The 13,767-nt window shown below is 36.5% G+C and overlaps 1 protein-coding gene and 1 pseudogene across 1 annotated transcript in view; one reads left to right on the plus strand and one right to left on the minus strand.

Annotated features, from left to right (window-relative positions):
• The window catches only part of LOC148950041 (cilia- and flagella-associated protein 157-like), an 83,031-nt gene that overhangs the window by 46,475 nt on the left and 22,789 nt on the right, over positions 1-13,767 (plus strand). The window lies entirely within an intron of this gene.
• LOC148950043 (uncharacterized) lies at positions 7,258-9,034 on the minus strand (annotated as a pseudogene).

Genomic DNA, 13,767 nt, shown 5'->3' on the forward strand with positions numbered 1-13,767 from the left:
GGAAGTTTCGACCCTCCCACCACAGCCCCCCTTTGACGTTGTCCGATTGGGCTGAAATTACAAGTTTAAGCTTTACTCGAGCCTAAAAGCTTGTTTTCGCAATTTCAGCTCAATCTAATCACTTCTTTCTTGTTTTCAAAAAACCAAATATAGCCACTTAAAATTCATTTCTCTTTTTTTATTTTATCCACGTCTATTGGCCACAGTTGGCCACGGATCCAGGTGACTGAGGACTCATTTGATGCAGAATTTGACCTTTTAGTGCCTTTTGATATTTTCAGACCGAAAAAATTATCCCCTGAATTTACATTTACGAAAAACCTCGTTTTCCTATAATAGCCCATGTTAATTTTTCCCACCACAACCCACCTTTAATGTTGTCTGATCGGGCTGAAATTTAGAGGATAACTTTTCCTGGGGCCTGGGAGCTTATCCTCGAAATTTCAGCTCAATCTGATCACTCCTTCCCTGTTTTCCAAAAACCAAATATCAAGTTTTATTGGGATTTGCTTGCTTTAAAAAATAGATTCCCTTTACAAAAAAACACTTATAATTGTGTGTCTTTAGTCCAGCGGTCAAGACTCCTGACTGTCAGGCGGAAAACCCGGTTCGATTCACCGTCAGAGGAAATGTTTTATATACTGAATTTACAGTTTAAAAAAGAAACTCAGTTTCTTTTTTAAATAACTCCTGACACGATCAGCAAACAGTTAGTCAAGCAATAATAAGTGATAAACTGTACAAAAACGTGCAGAAACTATTTAAAAAAACTACGTTTTCTAAAGAGTTAAAGAGGCTGAGTTAAGGTCGAACCTTAAAACGTACAGGGATTAGGAGGCACAGTTGGGGGGCTGCCGCCCCAAACCCCCCGCTTTCGCAGCCTTTAAATAAAAAAAAAAAAGTTTTTTAAACTGAAAGTAAGGAGCGATATTAAATCTTAAAACGAACAGAAATTATTCCGTATATGAAAGGGGCTGTGCCCTCCTCAACGCCTCGCTCTTTACGCTAAAGTTTTTATTGTTTAAAAAAAAGAGTTGTGAGAAAGTCAAACTTTAGCGTAAAGAGCGAGGCGTTGAGGAGGGCACTGCCCCTTTCATATACGGAATAATTTCTGTTCGTTTTAAGATTTAATGTCGCTCCTTACTTTCAGTTTAAAAAACTTTTTTTTTTATTTAAAGGCTGCGAAAGCGGGGTTTGGGGGCGGCAGCCCCCCAACTGTGCCTCCTAATCCCTGTACGTTTTAAGGTTCGACCTTGTAACTCAGCCTCTTTAACTCTTTAGAAAACGTAGTTTTTTTAAAATAATCAATATATAGGAACCATTCAGCAGAGCTATTCTAATATTGCTATATTTTCAGATTCTAAAGCCTCCATAGATACCATCAACAGTGTAATTAGAGACAGAATGTCAATTGGGGAAGTAACTGCCTCTTATTCTGCATTTACATCCATATGTAAAAACCGTAAAGTTATTCTACAATGGGTGCCAGCTCATTTTGGGATTGATGGTAATGAAAGAGCAGACAAAGCTGCAAAGCAGGCCACCAAAATGACAGGGCCCTTTAGCGAGTGTGACTCCCCTAAGGAAGTTAAGGTGATTGAAACAGTGATAAGGAGATAAGTTATCTTTTGAAGAAAACAGAACCTTGTCAGGTAATTACTTTGTCACTTGCAAAACCACAAGATGCCACAGACTAAAAATATATGAGAAACTAACAAGAAAAGAAGGAGTTATCATCTTTTGTTTAAGATCTCCACATGCAGGGGTTCAATCCTATAGTGCAAGATTCTTTGAAGATGAACATTGCAACAATGAAGAGACAATTACATATGTTCTACTAGATTGTGATAATTATCAACATCAGAGACAATATTTAGCAAATTTATTTGCACAGAATTCTACATGCCCCAATTTAGAACTACTTTTGGGAGGTATTGAAAAAAAAAACATAATATGCAAATTTGTCGAATTGTAGTGCAGTTTTTACAAGACATAGGAGCAGATAAGAAGATATAGTTTAGTTTATTATTTAAGTTTGGTGCATCTTGAATATTAGTGGAGTGTAAAATTATAGTGACAGTTCTGCCCTTCCTTACCTTTTTCAACTGTGAGGACCTAAGTGACATCTAGTGTCAAGAAAGGTCTGAAATCCTGCTGCTGCTATATATTAGTGAAAATGTATATTGTGAATAAATATGACCTCATCAAGTTCAGAAAGCAACTATTCTGATTTGTCAGAAATATTGGTTAAATTTTTTGTTATTCACATATTTGACTTGTAAATAAAGTAAACATGCCACTCAATGCATTTTTTATGCTCTTTCCAAATATATAATCATTTTTGTTGGGAATGAATTTTACCCCCACCCCTATATACCAATTCAGGGTATATATTTGCACATTAGGGGGATGGGGGTAAATTTTATTTCTTTTGTAAATGAGAGGTAAGTTTAAACTTTCCCTCACCCCCTAATGTGCAAATATATACCCTGAATTGGTATATGTAGGGGGGGGGGTAAAATTCATTTCCAACAAAAATGATTATTACATATGGAAAGAGGAATCTTACAAAAGGCATGAAGTGGTATGTTTCTGTTATTCATGAGTCAATAATATGAATAACAAAAAATTCCCAACAAAAGCACTAATAGAGCGCTATAACATCTGAATCGACTTTAGAGGCCAATTTATGTCATGGAAAGATGTTTTTGAAATCCCCCTTTGCCCCAAACTCAAAATTTTCCAAAATTCTTCTTTAGAGGCCTTTTTAAATATTTCTGAAGCACTAGGACATAGAGCGCTACCAACATCAGAATCAACTTTAGAGGACAATTTATGTCATGGTAGGATGTTTTTGAAATCCCCCTTCCCCCCAAACTCAAATACTTCAAAAATTCTACTTTAAAAGCTTTTTTAAATATTTATAAACCACTAAGAAATAAGAGCGCTACAAACATCAGAATAGACTTTAAAGGAAACATTATGTCATGGGAAGATGTTTGGAAAATTCTAATCTTGAAGTTTTTAAATATTTCTAAAGCACTAATTGATAGAGCACTAAAAACATCAGAATTGACTATAGAAGACAAGTCATGGGAAGATGTTTTTGAAATCCTCCCTCCACCAAACTCAAAAATTCTACTTAAGAAGCTTTTTAAATATTTCTAAAGCATTAATAGCTAGAGCACTACAAATATCAGAATTGATTTCAGAGGACAAATTATGCTATGGGAAGAAGTTTTTGATATACCCTTCCCCCCCAAACTCAAAATTTTACTTTAAAAGCTTTTTTGAATATTCCTAAGACACTAAGACAGAGCGCTACAAACATCAGAATCAACTTTATAGAGCAAATTATGCTATGAGAAGATGTTCTTGAAATCCTCCTTCCCCCAAACATAAAATTTTGTAAAATTCTAGCTTTCTTTTCCATGTGGGGGGGGGGGATTTTCCTGGGGGGTAAAGTATTTGGACAGTTTTAAGTCAGAAAATAATTCTCTCTAGGTATAGGGCCACTAAAAAATTACAGAAGGTAACTGGAAATGTTATAAAAAAAAAATAAAAAATCCTAGTACAAGGTAAATGTAATCTTTCATTTAAGTGCTCTTGAACAAACATCAGGGTCAATACCTATGAAATCATATTATTGAGTTAGGAATAAAGTGAATACACCATTCGATGCCTTTTTTTAGGTCAATATATTCCAAATCATATTATTGAGTTAGGACTAAAGTGAATACACCATTTGATGCCTTTTTTTATGCTGATTACAAATATAATAAGCATTTCTATCGGATATTATTTTCAGCCCCCCCCCCCTATATGTCCTAATTCAGGGTCAGGTTAGGTATAGCCTATATAGGGGGGGCTCAAATTCATTTCTGATAGAAATGCTTATTATATTCGTAATCAGCATAAAAAAAGGCATTGAATGGTGTACTCACTTTATTTGAAACTCAATAATGATTTGGTATATATTGACCTTTTTTTATGCTGATTATGAATATAATAAGCATTTCTATCGGAAATGAATTTCAGTCCCCCCCCCCCTATATAGGCTATACCTAACCCAACCCTGAATTGGCCTATATAGGGGGGGGGCTGAAACTCATTTCCATCAGAAATGCTTATTATATTCGTAATCAGCATAAAAAGAGGCATTGAATGGTGTATTCACTTTTGTCCTAGGGTAAGACACCCAGTAGTCGGCCACCTGCCTATTCTTGGACAGAATCTTTTATACTATTTTAATGACCAATTTACAATGACCTGTTTGTATGTCCGAGTTTAGGCAGAATTGTCACTTGTTAGTAAATTCAAAAATAGGAGGTGCTGTACAAGTGAAACTATTTGAATTAGTAACCTACTTGTTCAGAAATTCTTAAGAGATTTTTTGATACAAAAATTAAGTTTCTAGGTGGTATAATACAGTAATTAGAGTAGTTTAAATGTCAAAAAGTTTTCAAAGTGATTAAAGTGTCCGACTACTGGGTGTCTTACCCTAACTCAATAATATGATTTCATAGATATTGACCAACATCAGTACTGGAAGCATTACGGTTTCAGCCAAAGTGAAATTTATGCCACCTGGGTCTAAAACAAGCCAAATTGTTGGGTCAACCATGTGGGCCCAACACTTGGATATTTACATCTGTTAGGAGGCAACTATTTCAAATGCACAAAAAGCACATACTAAGTTGACCCATCTTTCCAATATATTCATGACCCAATTCATTGTTATCTTTGTTTAACTACTCCCTGCCCTTGAACAATGAAACAATTATGAAAGCTGCAAATGATACAAGTTATAGCAAGTTATAGGGGTGATTTTTCTGTGGGAAAAATTTTCTGCAGGGGGGGGGGGGGTTCTAAAAGGAGAATGTAACGGGGGGAGGGAAGCTGACACTGATGAACTTTCAAAGGGAAACTATATTTAAAAGAATTTACCAGAATTCTGATGTAAAAAACCTAAAACACTGAAAGGATATATACATCAAAGAATAATTGGTATTTCCAAAAAGAGGTTATTGGAAGTAAGTCGCTAGACTAATAATTTCAAGCATTTAATCTAGAATAATTTTAGTAATAACTTTGTTGATACATAGCTTAGATTCTTAGCTGTTCATTGATATACACAATTCTTCTCAATTCCTCTTTGGTAACAAAGAGCCTATTTAACCTACATTTGCACATTATGGGGATGAAGATAAATTTTAATTCTAGTATAAAAGTGAGGTTAGCTTAACCCCCCCCCCCCTAATGTGCAAATAAAACCTGAATAGGTATATACAGGGGTGGGGGTAAAATTAATTCGCAACAAAAATGATTATTAAAGGCTACTGATGTACTGAAGTCCCAGAAATCCATTCAAACAGATATTGAAACTGGATCTGTCAAGGAGAATTTTGTGACAAACTTCTAATATAAGTCAAATATATAATACCTACCATAAAAGATTAATAGTGATAAATGCAGTTTCCCCACCCCACCCAGCTCCTGTGCAGTGTGGCCAGATCGTGAACAAAAAAGTAAGCCGCAGCCTTTGAAAAACAAGCCAAAAATAAGCCAGACAATTTTTTGCCCAAAATCTAACTTTACTTTTAATGGTGTCCAAGTTTTTACGTCCGTTTTATAGAAATACTCACCACTATTCAGGTGCTTTGATCCTACTGGCATTATCCACCTTTCAATTCGTTCCCTGGTTTGCGGAAGTTCAGTTCCAGTGTAGAATTTATTTTGAGGCTGCATTTAGTAGAATTGCGATAAACCGCTACCCCATGTGGAACCCTAGAGACTTTACCGAAATTCCCGCGCGCTATGTTCAGAAAATGCTCGACCGTGCTTACTTTCCTGTCCAACAGTTCGGGGAAAATTATTGACGAGGACGCCCACCGGCTCGATTTCTCCTGTGTTAGTTCGAGCACTGTCCGTGTGTGTGCTGCAATTTCTGTATCCCATAATTTCACTGAGTCGGACTTCCGATTACTATAATGATACTCTGTGACCCAATGCGTTTTAATGTCAACATTTCGATTCAGTCAGAGGTTCTTTTTGGCCTAATAGTTTTATTGCCATAAAAAATTCTTAAATTTGTGTCCCAGCCATTTTTTTTTGGTTGTAAATAATTATGCATTACTAAATAACGACCGTAACCCACAGACAAAAACAAAAAAAAAATCATTATTTCATTGGTTTATTATCACATAGATACACAAACAAAAATCAGATCATTGGATATTATCATATATAGATTCATAAAATTATGGAAATCACTTTGTGTAAAGTCAAAGCTTTGGAATAATATCATTTTCCCAATGCTAAATGCGATGCTAAAACGCCCTTAAAGGGCTACGAAAGGTACACAAGGAACACAATCGTACTTTTGTCTTTATCACAAGTTCTTTCCAGGGTCATAATTGGCTATCACGAACCACAATACGTCCCTGGGACCAAGAACAAATAAGACTGAGTAGAACCTCAGTCTTTGGTCTATGCACTGACTATTGGATAACCCGTAAAATCTGAGTGAAGTTGGAGCCGATTTGAGAACCGGCTGAGCACTGAGTAAACATCCATCAACTGTCCCTCTTCGTCGCCGTGTATTTACGAAGCCCGCACCAAAGCAGACCTCTAGGAGGGCATAATAAGTGTAATCAAAAACTATCACTTGTTCTCCCTAAATTTATCTTCTCCGGGACTGCAATGCGAAGAGCTAGTTGGTCAGATCACGAATTGTAGTGTTCCGCGCCAGCTCCGCCTCCGCTCAAATTCGCCAGGTATCAGCCGTATTTTTTTCGACTCCGCATGGTTGTAGTATCGAGACAGGGAGACGAGGGTTCTTAGTCATCATTTGTTCTTGCTGGGATCGATCTCCAGTTTCCTGTTTGATGAGCCACATTTTAGCGAAGTCCGAACATTCCACCACTTTAAACATGGATGGGAAGTATCGTGGGCCAGATTGGGAATGACAGGCGTTATAAATTTCGATAGTTTTACGTAAGACAAACTAAGAATTGAATTTTGTTGCTGTGCTGCGAGAGCCAACTCACTCATCGATTTCAGAAGTTTACAACTTATCATAATTATATTGACCTTTAGCGCAAGATAGCTGTCCGAACTCTCGCTGCCAGTCGTTGAGTGAGTGCGTACCTTTTAAGGCACTTTATGACGGAAAAACTTAAAAATAGTGACAGTTTGGAAAAAAATGCTCCAGGGTGGAATTTTCGGTGATTAAGAATATCCGTCTTTCATAACCCTTTAAGATTGACCAAATGCCTCTAAGATGTCACTGAGTTCATCTTCTTCCCTGTCAGCGTCAGGCCCATCAGCTCTGCTACATCGTCCACTGTCGGACGCATTTTCGGCTCCATTTTTCGAATATATGGAACTGTTGAACGAAGTCATTTTGGCCGATGGTAAGAATGACGAACAGCAGTGGCCACTGACAGACATCCACAGTCGAAAAATCAAAATTGCGTTTAGGATTGGAAAAAAGCATTCTATTCCGAAGCTTTGACTTTACACAGTTCATCATAGAAAACGCTCTCTCAACGACTGCGTTGTTGATAGGCAAACTCAGCAACGACAATGCCCACTTTGCCAAATCCTGAAAGACTGGCTCTCTAATAGGGTCGCGAAACTGAAGCACGTGGACCCAGAACTCAGAGGAGTCTTTTGGAAGTTGTCCGCCACAATGTTCATTCCAGTCAACCTCAAACAGGCGTCTCCACTGGTTTTCCATGTCTCCAAATTCTGTCACTGGAATAACACTAAGAGGTAGGTCGGCGAATCTGGGTCTAGTCTGAGATAAACATATTGTCGGAGAGAGAATTCTCAATTTCAGAAGGGAATCAATGGCAAGAGGTAAACGTTTCAGAACTGACCTCGCAGCCGTCTTGAGAAAGCCGTGACAGTGAAGCTTTATTTCCTCTTTCATCTCGCTTGGAAGATCAGCTTCGCTGAGTTCAGAAAGAAACAAATGCCCAAAGTCTACCTGGTCGACAGGAAGGTAGTAAATTAGAAACTCAAGGTTGACGTTAACTGCAGACGGTCGAAGGATCCTGCGCAGGATGCACATGACCAAATCTTTCAGCTCTTGAAACAGACGAAATTGGTCTGCATTCAAATGTTGAAATAGTATGTTCAACCTCTGAAAGTCAGCCAATAGCGGTTTCAGAAAGACAATGTATAGACGGTTGCGCTTATCACTGTACATTTCGTGTAAAGTTCTTGCAGTATAGCACCGCTCTTTTTCCTTGGCAATGCGGAAATGTGTTGTCAGTTCGAGGTAGTGCTCACCAACTATACACACTGCGGTGTATCGCGACAACCAGCGTGAACTTGAAGGGGCCACAATTTTAAGAGGCGAATTTCCATGATTTATCAGCCTATATATCTGGCTGTACGCTTCCCTTCGCAACGGGCTTACGCTAAACCACTTGTACGTTTCCGAGAGCATAAATTCTAGGTTGCTCGGCAACTCTTCCATCGCCTCGGAGGCGCACAAGTGCAGAAAGTGGCAAACACATTTGAAAAGCTGAAGGTGGGGTAACCCATCTGCTTTCAGCAATGTAAATAGAGAGTGATTTGCGCCACACATGTTATTTGCCCCATCAGTACCAATACCAATCAGGTTTTTGAGAGGTACTTTGCACTCTGCAAGAAATTTTGTGAGTTCTGCGTGGAGTATAATAGCTGTAGTTGATGGTACTTCAACCATTCCTAACGCAGAACACACTATCTTTTTCAACTTCGGGCTGTAATATCGAATGCAAATACACATGAACTTCATTGTAGAGACATCAGTTGACTCATCCAGTATTAGAGAGTACTTACCATCTCCAATGTCAGCCACTATCTCCTTCAGGGTTTCAGGTCCAAGCACATTCTTAATGAGAGCGGAACATTTAGTTTTTTTTTAGCCTCGCCGATTCACCAATAAGCCCAGGAAATAAGTCTTTGATGATAGTAGAAAGATGGTCGATTGTTCTCACCGACGAGTGACAGGCTACATGAGCAGCCAAGACCAGCTCCGCTTTCCACGAAGCCAAGTTTGTCGACGTGACTCCGAGAAAATTAGCATAAATTATGCGTGATGATTTCAGCTATGTTTCATAACCGATTATTTTGGCAATGTTTTATAACGTGACTCTGAAAGAGAATGTGGTTGGAAGGGGGGGAAACTTCCGTCCGGATTTTACCCATGAATGAAAAGTAACAGGTGGATGAAATGTTGCATTTTCCTTGGTTAGGACATGACCTACAAAACGCAGCCCTCCCCACCTCTCTGGGACCAAAGATCGATTAACACTGTTGTGGTATGCCTCTTTAAAGAAGCACAAGTGTTCTTCCTTGGTTGATTTCAATGACTGGTCCGATTGGGTCCCCCATACGCAAAATAACGGGCCACTGGCTATTAATCGTTATCAAATTCTGTTGAGACGCAATGGTAGATATTCTTGGTTGAATGACGTATTTGAGGGCCTCTCTAAAATACACACAGAACTCAAGATGGGGTTAAGACTTCCCAACGAAACACACACTGGACATTGGGCCTTATTGCTATTATTTGAAAAAAACTACGTTTTCTAAAGAGTTAAAGAGGCTGAGTCAAAAGTTCGAACCTTAAAACGTACAGGGATTAGGAGATACAGTTGGGGGGCTGCCGCCTCCCAAACCCCCCACTTTCGCAGCCTTTAAATAAAATAAAAAAGTTTTTTAAACTGAGGTACACACCTCAATGCATTGGGTACCCCCCATACCAGTTAGGGATTAATTGTTTTATGTACAACCATCAACATATAATGTACTCCTTCACCACTGTAGTAGTATACCACAGGATCTGTACCTCAGAATTTGATACCTACATCTAACCAAATGTACTACTCCATATATAGCATAGCAGGACCTACTCCATATATAGCGTAGTAGGACCTATGCCATGTTTAATGTAGTACTGATTGTGGGGTGTATCACTCAAATTCTTATGTACAGATCCTATGGTTTACGACTGCAGTGGTGAAGTATTACATTATGTAGATGGTAGTACATAAAACAATTCCCCATAGGACCCATAATGATTTTCACTTTTGCATATATTCTGAGACAACCAATGACCAGTTTGCTTCTTCCTTTGAGCATATTTAAACTGACGTGATGCAAAGAAAACCTCAAATATAAATAAATGTATTTTCTCAGAATAGGCCTAGACAAAAAGTGAAAACGGGTGAGGGGGTACCCAATATATTGGGGGCAGTACCCAATGCATCGGGGTGTGTACCCAGTCGGCTAGGCCGTGTACCCAATCTGTTTGTACAGAGATAAAAACCACAGAAAATAGCTAGAGTGTACATGACGACAGCATGACGACTCCTGGACGACTCTTATGAACTAAACAGTTAAACAGGATCTGTAGATGTGACAGACATGTCAGTTATGAGTTTGATTCCTGGCGTTATTCTATACTAATAAGTAATAGCTTATATACTGTACCTTAAGCTGCAGTTCAACCCCATGACTTAGTGGCTAATGCTTTTTATGCTGTTGTTACGAAGTCACATGTCTCTGAGGATATGCAAACTTCACCGCAGTACCGCGGTTAGATTCGTATTTTGACCATAGAGTTAAAACGTGATTTTGACGTTTCGTGAGCATTCGTTCGTTCGAAAATCGAATGAATTGCCAAAAAATATAAATTCTTCCCGAAAAAGTAAATCACGCCAAGAAATAAGCCAGCTCAAAATAAAAATAGCCAAGTTTTAAGCCACAAGCCAGTCCCAAAAATTTTCACGCCAGTCGCCAACAAAATAAGCCAGTTTGGCGTAAAATAAGCCAATCTGGCCACACTGCTCCCGTGTGTTGAGTTAATTATTCGATTAAAATGAAGAAATATTGGGGACAGTGATGCCAGATGCCTGACTTTAGATGGGGCACAAAGGGAAGCGAAAATACGTCATCGGTACATTTTCACCTGTGATTTTCACTATATATTTTTTGGGTGGAGTTCAAAATTCAGGGTAAATTAGATCTTGTAATGATGAGTGCAAAAAAAAAAAAATTCAAAGACAATGCTATCAGATAGTATGAATTTCACTTTTCAGAGTACAAAAACTCAAAATTGATAGGATTCAGTCTTCATTGACAGATTTCGACTCCATGTTCTGAAATCTGGAACAGTGAAGCAATTCTGAATGGTTACATACACTTCTGTAGTCGAAATTTTTTATTCTCAGTCTCTTGCTTGACAAGAAAGATATTTTCCTTTGTTTTCTGGCATATAAGAGAATCAAATAAAAAATTGAATTAAAGAAGATCTAACAAAAATAAAATACTTGCCAACATATAAAGTGGTATTTTACATTACTTTCTGACTAATATACTGAATTATTCTCTGTCAACAATAGAAATTGTTTTAAAAAGAAAAGCTGTGAGACACAGTCAAACTTTTGCGTAAGGAGCAAGGGGATGACGAGGGGACAGCCCCTTTCATAAATAGAATAATCTCTGTTCGTTTAAGTTTTAATATCGCTCCTTACTTTCAGTTAATAAAATTCAGTTTCACTTTAATTCTAAATTTCCTTAAATTCAATTCCGACCTTTCTCAAAGAGTCAAATTTAAAGTTCTGTTCCAAATATTTTCCCGGAAGAAGAAAAGTTCAACTTCGATTCTGAATTTTCTCAATAAAAATGAAATAAGTTATTGATCATTTCTATTCTCACAAAATAATATAAAAATTTCCACTTCAGTTCAGATTTTTCTCAAACAGATGAAAAAATTTAAAATACTGTTCCAAATTTTTCATAGAAGATTATTAACTGAAGATTATTAACAGTTCTTTATTTCACAAAGACATAAAGAAATTTAAAGTTCAATTCTAAATTTTTCGGTGAGAGATAGAAAAATTAATACCATACTTGTGAATATTTTCACAGAAGATAAATACCATACAAGTGAATATTTTCCCGGAAGAAAAAAAGTTCTAGTTCAAATTAAAATTTTCACAATGAAGTGAAGAAAAGTTCAAGTTCTCTTCTGAATTTTCTTAAAGAAGTGAAAAAAGTTAGCTCAATTCTGAATTTTACCAATGAAAATGAAAAAGCTCCCACTTCAGTTCTTAATTTCTCAAAGACACAAAACATTCAAAGTTTTCTACTAATTTTTCCAAGAAAATAAAAAGGTTCCATTTCAGTTCAGGTTTTTTCTCAAAGAGATGAAAAATTTAAAGTTCTATTCTAATTTTAAATTAAATTTTAGCTCCTTTGTCTTACGGATTTACCCCTCAAATTTTTAAATTAGAAAATGAGGGACTCGTTCTATTATTAAAGACAATCGTTCAAACTTGTTCATCTAACCTCCAAAACAATAGGTTAGGTTAGGTATAAATAAATATTAATAAATAAATAGAAACATTTCTACATGTTTAAGTTAGGTTAGGTTAACCTGTCATGAGCACTCATGATAAGTTAACCTAACCTTTTCCGGCGAGTATGGTTAGGTTAGGTTAGGCTAGATTAAGTTAGGTTAGATTAGGCTAGGTTAAGTTAGGTTAGGTTAGCCCACGTACGCTTCACTTAGGTTAGCTTAGGTTAGGTGAGAGACAGGCAAAAAGTTAGGTGTATGATTAGGTTAGGTTAGATTAAGTTAGGTTAGGTTAAGTTAGGTTAGGCTAGGTTAGCCTACGTCCGCGCGCGTACGTAGGCTAACCTAGCCTAACCTAAGGTCGGAACTGAATTGAAGATAATTTAGAATTAAAGTGAAACTTTTTATCTCCATGGAAAATAATCATAATCATAGGATAACTTTTCCTATCTTCTACAGAAAAATTTAGAAGTGAACTTTAAATTTTTTATGTCTTGGTGAACTTAAAACTGACATGGAAGCTATTTATTTTCTCTGGTGAAATTAGAATTGAATTGTGTTCTTTGGTAAAATTAGGAAGAGATCTTGAACTTTTCTATATTCTATTAAAGATTTGGAACAGTATTTTAAATTTTTTCGTCTGTTTGAGAAAAATCTGAACTGAAGTGAAAAATTTTTATATTATTTGGGAAAATAGAAATGATCAATAATTTATTTCATTTTCATTGAGAAATTTCAGAATCGAAGTTGAACTTTTCGTCTTCCGGGAAAATATTTGGAACAGAACTTTAAATTTGACTCTTTGAGAAAGGTCAGAATTGAATTTAAAAAAAAATTTTAGAATTAAAGTGAAACTTTTTATCTCCATGGAAAATAATCACAATCATAGCATAACTTTTCCTATCTTCTACGGAAAAATTAGAAGTGAACTTTAAATTTTTCATGTCTTGGTGCACTTAAAACTGACGTGGAAGCTTTTTATTTTCTCTGGTGAAATTAGAATTGAATTGTGTTCTTTTGTAAAATTCAGAAAAAATCTTGAAATTTTCTATCTTCTATGAAACATTGAGCCTGCTAGTAGTATCTTTATCTCTAAAAATTCTTTTTCTTTCATCTCTGACCTTTTTAATAGATATTCTGAACGTTTGACGTTCTAGCATGCCCTAAAATAATGAACACTTAACAAAATAAAGCATAAAATATTTTTAATGAAATAATGAGATGTAAAATATTAATATAAAAATACGTTAAATACATTATTACACATTATTAGTACACTTGCGCTTCACTTTCCGTCAATTCATCTTTATATTCATTGATGATATTGTCTGCTAATGTCCTTTTTATTCTGCTGTGATTTCACTGTCTACTGTCACATTATTTTTACATAGATGGCAGTTTTGGCATAT

This window comes from Artemia sp. Qi Xiang Cuo, chromosome 7, assembly GCF_049724085.1.
Source record: "Artemia sp. Qi Xiang Cuo chromosome 7, ASM4972408v1, whole genome shotgun sequence".
NCBI classification, from domain to species: Eukaryota; Metazoa; Arthropoda; class Branchiopoda; order Anostraca; family Artemiidae; genus Artemia; species Artemia sp. Qi Xiang Cuo.